Source organism: Nanorana parkeri, unplaced genomic scaffold, assembly GCF_000935625.1.
Source record: "Nanorana parkeri isolate BGI_ZX_2015 unplaced genomic scaffold, ASM93562v1 scaffold386, whole genome shotgun sequence".
Classification (NCBI taxonomy): Eukaryota; Metazoa; Chordata; class Amphibia; order Anura; family Dicroglossidae; genus Nanorana; species Nanorana parkeri.
In genome coordinates this window covers 1124382-1131253 of record NW_017306654.1, presented here as the reverse complement: position 1 = coordinate 1131253, position 6872 = coordinate 1124382, and positions in this window count along the sequence as shown.

The window sequence follows — 6872 nt, the reverse complement described above, 5'->3', positions numbered from 1 at the left end:
ACATGAGGCACTACCAATGTTAACAGTGCGGAAGCATTGTTCTGCATGGTTCACTTTGCCTGTTGTCAGTGCTCCTACAGATCACTTGGTAGCAGAAGCCCATGGGCTAATCAATTTAGCAACTAGCCTTAGTACTGGACTGTGGTTCAGTGCTAAAGCACACAAGAGCTGCTGCAAAACAGCAACGCATATATCTAGGAGCATGGAATAAGAAGCACTTCATGTTGGCACATACTGTATATGCGTACGACGAGCAGGAAGTTGTTAAAATATTCACTGTTTCTGTAGGAGGGGATGGGGATGAGCTAGTATGCTGCCAGTAGGCATCGGGAAAAAAAGATTTGTTCTAACCTGTTTTCTCTTTGCGGAGAGGATTATTTGTCGTACTTCTTAGAAGTGACCACCAGATGTCAGCAAAATCATTCTTGTTTCTTATTACCTTTATTATTAAATACTGTGACCAAATAGACCACAAGGAACCATAAGGCCTCATGCACACTAGCAGGCTGCGTTTAAGCTCAACAGAAGTTATCTGATAAATATAAACAACTTTATGCTTCCCAGATCACTTTCTTCTGTGCTGGATTTAGTCGCGTTTACATGTGTTTACACGCGTTTAGCCACGTAAAACTGGGCTAGTCGGACCCGGAAAGCAGAAATGTCTATTTTGGGTAAACTGACCTAGACTGAAGGCACCTAGACCCTGCTGGATGCCTAGGTGTGCATTCAGTCATAGAAAAACATTACATGAATCCAGGGACATGCTCCAAACGCACCTGAACTCAGCATTTTGGTACGTAGTGTGCATGAGGCCTAAAAGGCTCTAGCTGTAAGGCAAAGTACCGAATGCCTTCTAAAGTCTACCTTTCAGTATTTGGTAGATGCTGGAAAGTTAATCAGTTAATCTGTTATTCTGCTAGTGAGATCCTTGTGCTTGAATTGTTCGGTCTGCTCCTCGTCTGTGTCACTTGAGTGGTGTCACCCCAGCAAAGTCAGTGTTACCTGTGCATTGTCACACCAGCAAAGTCAGTATTAAAGGAGAACTATGAGGTGAGTGCTTTTCACTCACCTCATAGTTCTAGCTGACCTGTGACAATGAGACTGTCACAGGTCGGCTCAGTAGATCGGGAGGTGAGTGAACACATACCGGGTTCGCTCACCTCTCGATCCTATCACGGCTCTCTGCCGTGACAGGGGGTGGGGCTGGATTCCCCTCGCCCCGCTCTGCCAGCGCTGACTGGCGGAACGGACGGGGAGGGGGTGGGTACAGCTGGCTCTGCCTTTAGATAGGCAGAGCCAGCTGTCACTCACGCAGCAGGCCGGATCCTGTCATCTACGTCGGGATCCGCTCCGGCTGTGGCGTCTCAGTATACCGGGAGCTGTAGCTCGCGGTATACTGAGCTTAGGGTAACGGGAGAACGCTAGTTTGTATCCTCCCGTTACCCTAAGGAGAACTATGGGGAAAAACACTGACCCCATAGTTCTCCTTTAACTGTGCGTTGTCATCCCAGCAAAGTCAGTGTTACCTGTGTGTTGTCAGCCCAGCAGAGTGCGTATTACCTGGGCATTGTCACCCCAGCACAGTCAGCATTACCTGTGCGTTGTCACCCCAGCACCCCAGGGGATCTATGTGTCCGAGCCAGGAAAGAAACAGCAGCAAACCAGCTCCTCTTACCACCGCGCCCCTGTGAAAATCCACCAACACCCACAGCACAGGATCAGTCCAGTATTTGTCTTCATGGGTCTCTTGCCATGTACTATGTTCATCGTAAGCCATCATTAGATTGTCTATAAACTGAAACATTTATGTGATGATCACCACATTTCCATATGTGTTAATGCTTGATCATGCTATGGTCCATAAACTCAAATTAGGGTAATTATTGACTCATGTATGCATTCATTTTAGCATAAAGTATTTTCCATCTCCATATGGCTGTAGCATTGTACAATGTTTGCTTTCGACTACTACTGCTACTGCAGAAAGTTTGGAGTTAAGGGATGCCCTTTTGTGCCTAACTTATTTATTTGCTAATTACGTTACTAAAGATGCAAGCTTTTGGGAGGCCATAAATCCCTTCTTCAGGCTTTATACATTTCTGATAATGGTTCTAAGACCCACTTATTTATACACACCCTTACAAAGAGGAGCAATTAAATATAAATCTGTGCGAGTGGTAAATGCTGTTGTAAGGGGTTAAACTATAAAAATATTGATCAGTTTAGAAGTGGTATTGGGGTAATTGACTTCAAGATAAAAAGTCCAGGCACAATCCTCACCTTAAGTGAGAGTTCAATTGAAATATCCATATACCAGAGAAGCATAAAATACAACCATTCATTTATTTTTCTTGTCACACTTGAATATGTATCAGAGCTTAAGAATGCTATTGGGCTAATTCACTAGGAGATGAGAAGTCCAGGCAAACTTGTCAGTTCAGTGAGGATGAGAGTCCTTCTGTGCTGTCACAATACTGTAGTTGTATAAAATATGACAATTCATAGCCACAGTTAATATTCATATTACTGTTAAATGAGAATTTATATAGTTTATTTTCCTTAAGCCATTTGCTCATTGGTATAGTATGGCTAATTAATATACTGACATCTTGTGGTCGTTTTGGGTTATTGCACCATGTTTTTCTGCATTTCCCTCCCCTTGTGTGTAATGTACCGCCCTTCTTCTCCAGTATTCGTTTTAGTGTCATGGCTACTTGTAACCGGACCACAGTCACATGCTAGCTTGGAAACATGATCATCCTTGACCTTCAAATGCCATCTATTCATTCATCTGCTGTATCCTGTTGTCTGCTGTAACCTGCTGCATAAAGGTCGTACGATAATCGCGGGTGATGCTGCAATCGTACGATTATCGGCATGTGTATGGGCAGTGTGTGACCTCTTCTACTGTAAGGTTGCACGACATTCGTCTTCCGAGCACGCTTTAAAACCTGCCGAAAATCGTACGATTTTCGGCGGGTTAGTGGCATGCTCGGGAGACGAATGCCGCACCGGACACTGCCCGCTCAGCACTCCAATCATCGGAAGCCCTCCCCTCGACGGGGAGGGCTTGCGATGATCGCAAGTACGATCTGCCTGTCCAAGATGGGCATTGTAAGGTAATTGAAATTTTGTTGTGCGATGGTTGTAAGGTAATTCAAATTTAGTGCGATGGTTGTAAGGTGTATGGCCAGCTTAAAGCAGGTAATAAAGCACTTTGTGGATGAAAAGGTATTTGGTGAGTTCAGCTATCTGATAAGGGTTGTCCGCAGTGATTATATCTGCTTATACAGGCCAGGCATAGAGGTCTCAACAAGGGATAAATCGCTAATGCAACAATCGGAGTCAGAATACCTTCTGAAATTTCCATATACCTTTGATCTAAGGCTTGAGGGAAGATGGGTTTTACTGTTAGAGGTCAAACATTAATTTAAAATCTTGGTGGCACATAAAACACCTGTCCCTACTTAGACTATCGTCTAGAGTTTTGAAGTTTTGTCTGAATTTACATTCCCAGTCCAGCCTCCCTTTCTGTGATTTAAAGTTCCCCATCAGTACCATAATCTTGAGATCATTTCTACAGTGGTCTCTGCTGCAGAAAGGCCCCTACAGGATACAGTCTATACAGTTTAGGTCAGGGATCTCAAACTCATTTCACTTGGGGGCCACTCAAAAAAAAAATTTCCCCTATGGGGGACGTTTGCAAAATTTATACTTCAAAATAAAATGTAACTATATCCGGTATGGCACTACGAACATCAATACACACACAATAAGGCCCCATTCATACCTGTAGGTTTAGGTGCAATTAGCTATATAATTACAAGTGACAGATGTCACTTACAGAGCCCCCTCTCCTGCTTACCTTTTTGCAGGGAGGAGGGGAGGAGGCACGATCCCTGGTGATCTAGTGGTGATTAGTAAGGTCTGCTGCAGACCTTACTAACACATCCTTTCGGCCGAACCTCAGAACTCCAGCCGAAAGGATCTCAGTGCTGGAGCTGACAGGAGCAGCTCTGCGGTCTGCATCCGACGGAGATGCAGACCGTGTAGCTGTCCCGCAAGTCAGGTACGCAGTCCACGGCTGCCTACTTGACTTGTCAGCTGGCTGCGAGCCACATAGTACCAGCCGGTACTTTGAGACCGCTGGTTTAGGTAAACTGTCAGTTATCCAGCAGCCACGGGGTGCCAGATAACTGTAGCTTCTGGTTGCTTGAGAGTTAATAGTAACTCTCAAGCAACCACCACCCCCCACGGTGCACCGCTGCACCCTACCCAACCCCCCCCCTTTACAGCCCCATTCACCTGCCAGCTACATTCCGCAGCCAGCAGGTGAATGTAAACAACGGGGAGCAATTGTCACACTGTTATTGGCTATTTCAAATTGCAATAACCAATAGCAGGCTGGCTATTGCACCCGCCCACTGAGCAGAGGAGCGGACATTCCTCTCTCCTCTCTCAGGTCCGCTCCCCTCACATAGGTATATGCTGTACCCCCCTGATTGCGGCCCTGCTACCACCACCTCCTATTTTTATTGTTGTTTGAGATTGCATTGAAACATCACTTCTCAGTGTCTTGTCCACTGCCACACTTATATCTACTCATGGTCGATAGCTCTGCAAAATTATATATACATTGATATAAAGTGATATATAATAAGTTTATAATAGAACATTTTCCCTTATGTATCTGAACCATTTTCCTAATAAAGGTTGATACAGTAAAATTCATGCACGCTGCTTTCCATAACACATAGATATAAATGGATCTGGTTGATCTGGGTAAGATTTCAATGTTTGCTGCAGTATCTTTATGGCAGGGCTGTACAAATCGCAGGAGCCAGATAACTTATGAGGTTTTCTCTAGTTGTAGTCAATGGAACTGGCTCCTATAAAGAAAATCCCTGATGTATCCTGGATGGGACAGACAGCCTCCTGAATTCCATATTAATTTGTCCACCCCTGCCTTATGGTACCTGTGTTACACTCCTGGGAATGTGAATGTAGCCTAATTAAACATCTCTGGTGCAGGTTGTGAAGCCAGAACCACGATACTACCTGGTAGTCTGCGCCTTCAAAATCAGTCTGCAATAAGGGCACAAGCATTGCATGACCGGATTCAATTTTCTGAACTGTAATGGCTGGCCAGGGGCTGCTTCAAATGTTGTTGTTTACTCAATAACTATTGAGGCACCTTGCGGCCGATCATGCACAAATCAGTTGTAAATTATTATAATTATATTCTTGTATTTTAAATACTCAGCTGGTTACAGTCTTATTCTAAGATATGTTAACCTTAACACAAAAAATGGATAAGTGTACAAACTCACAACATCCTTCCCACCCCTTCCTCCCGCTGCACTTGGCTGCTTAGATGACAAACTCCCACCACTCATGCCAGCTGGTGTAACCAGCCAGTCACTTCAAAGCTTCACTACATAGCTCCAGAGGCTGTGTAGAGTTATAAAGCTGGCAATGGCAAGTGATGGCCACGTGCCTGCACTGGCCAATGAGAATATATTTCTATTGGGACACCATCCCAGAAGAAAGAAGGCTCAGAAGGTATTCTCATTGTTCAGTGCGGTCACAATTTCAATTATTTGTGAAAAGGTGAACTAACTCATTGATGCAAAGATGCCAATGGCTCAAGCATTTATAAGACAACCAAGGTACCAACAGCATAAATCCCGGTAATATACTTTATTGCTATTACATAGTTCAGGGCTACCACCAGATTTGGTTGAATCCGCCCCATATTCCTCTGACCTCTGCACTCATCATAGAATTCTTTTAGGCCTCTGCCATGCCCTCTTTAACTGAATCGCAATTTTACCTTTAGAGCCCCTCTTTATAGTATGACTGAAGTAAAGGAGTTCCACATACTTGGCTTTATGAAAAATATAAACTGTTTACTAAAATTAATTCTTTAAAAGCTAAATGTAACAATTCTGCCCACTCTGTGGTAAAACCGTTTGGTACTTTCTCTCCCACCTTTGTCTATCAGGGATAATCTTTAACCTTCAGAGAGATCATGACTGACCTTACCGTCCTCCCCCAAAGATCAGGGGACCTCGATTATTGATTACATGGTGATATCCGTCAAGATGTCGACTCCTCTCCCAACCAGCAAATCTCGCTCCCTAATGCACTGTAGAGAGCAGCCTGATTCCCTACACTCCCGAGGGAGACAATTTTCACCCCTGCCAGTTCTGTCAGCCTACACCACTGCCTATGTTGGCTTTGAAGATACCCTGTGCAGGCTGTAGGCCTAAACTTTGTAATAATAATACAAATTATACCCATGGCTGATTCAAACGCTGTGGCTGTCTTGTAGATCTTTCTGGCTCATTGGCATCTTTGCAGCAGTCTGCACACTTTAAAATGATAAAGTGAAGTTGTAACAAGCTTGGAATCAGCACACATAAAAGTTACAATATATTAAGAAAATAATGCTCAGCAGAAGGATATTTATTTCGTCTTCAGCAGAGGTTACTGAGCAAGCATATTTTTTAATGCTCCTGGGTTTAATGCGGCACATTAAACGGTTTTCTGAAATGCAGAATCTTGGCGTAAAATATTTTTTGTATATATTTACAATAATTTACAGCTACTAAGAAATTGCAGAGTGGCTGCTGCAAAGAACCTCAGATGAAAGTGTTGGCTTGGTACTGATTTACGCTCCTGCTTACCTCAGCCCTTTTTTTGATTATATGGCAGGGGTAGGCAACCTAAGTCCCTTCATGCTTCTGCCTGTGGGAGGCATACCTAGAGTCTTACAATGACTAATGAGATTTCTAGTTTCCCCCCAGCTGGAGTGCAGAGGTTGACTATCCCTGGTTTATAGGATAATCCAAAAAAAGTCTCCCTAATCT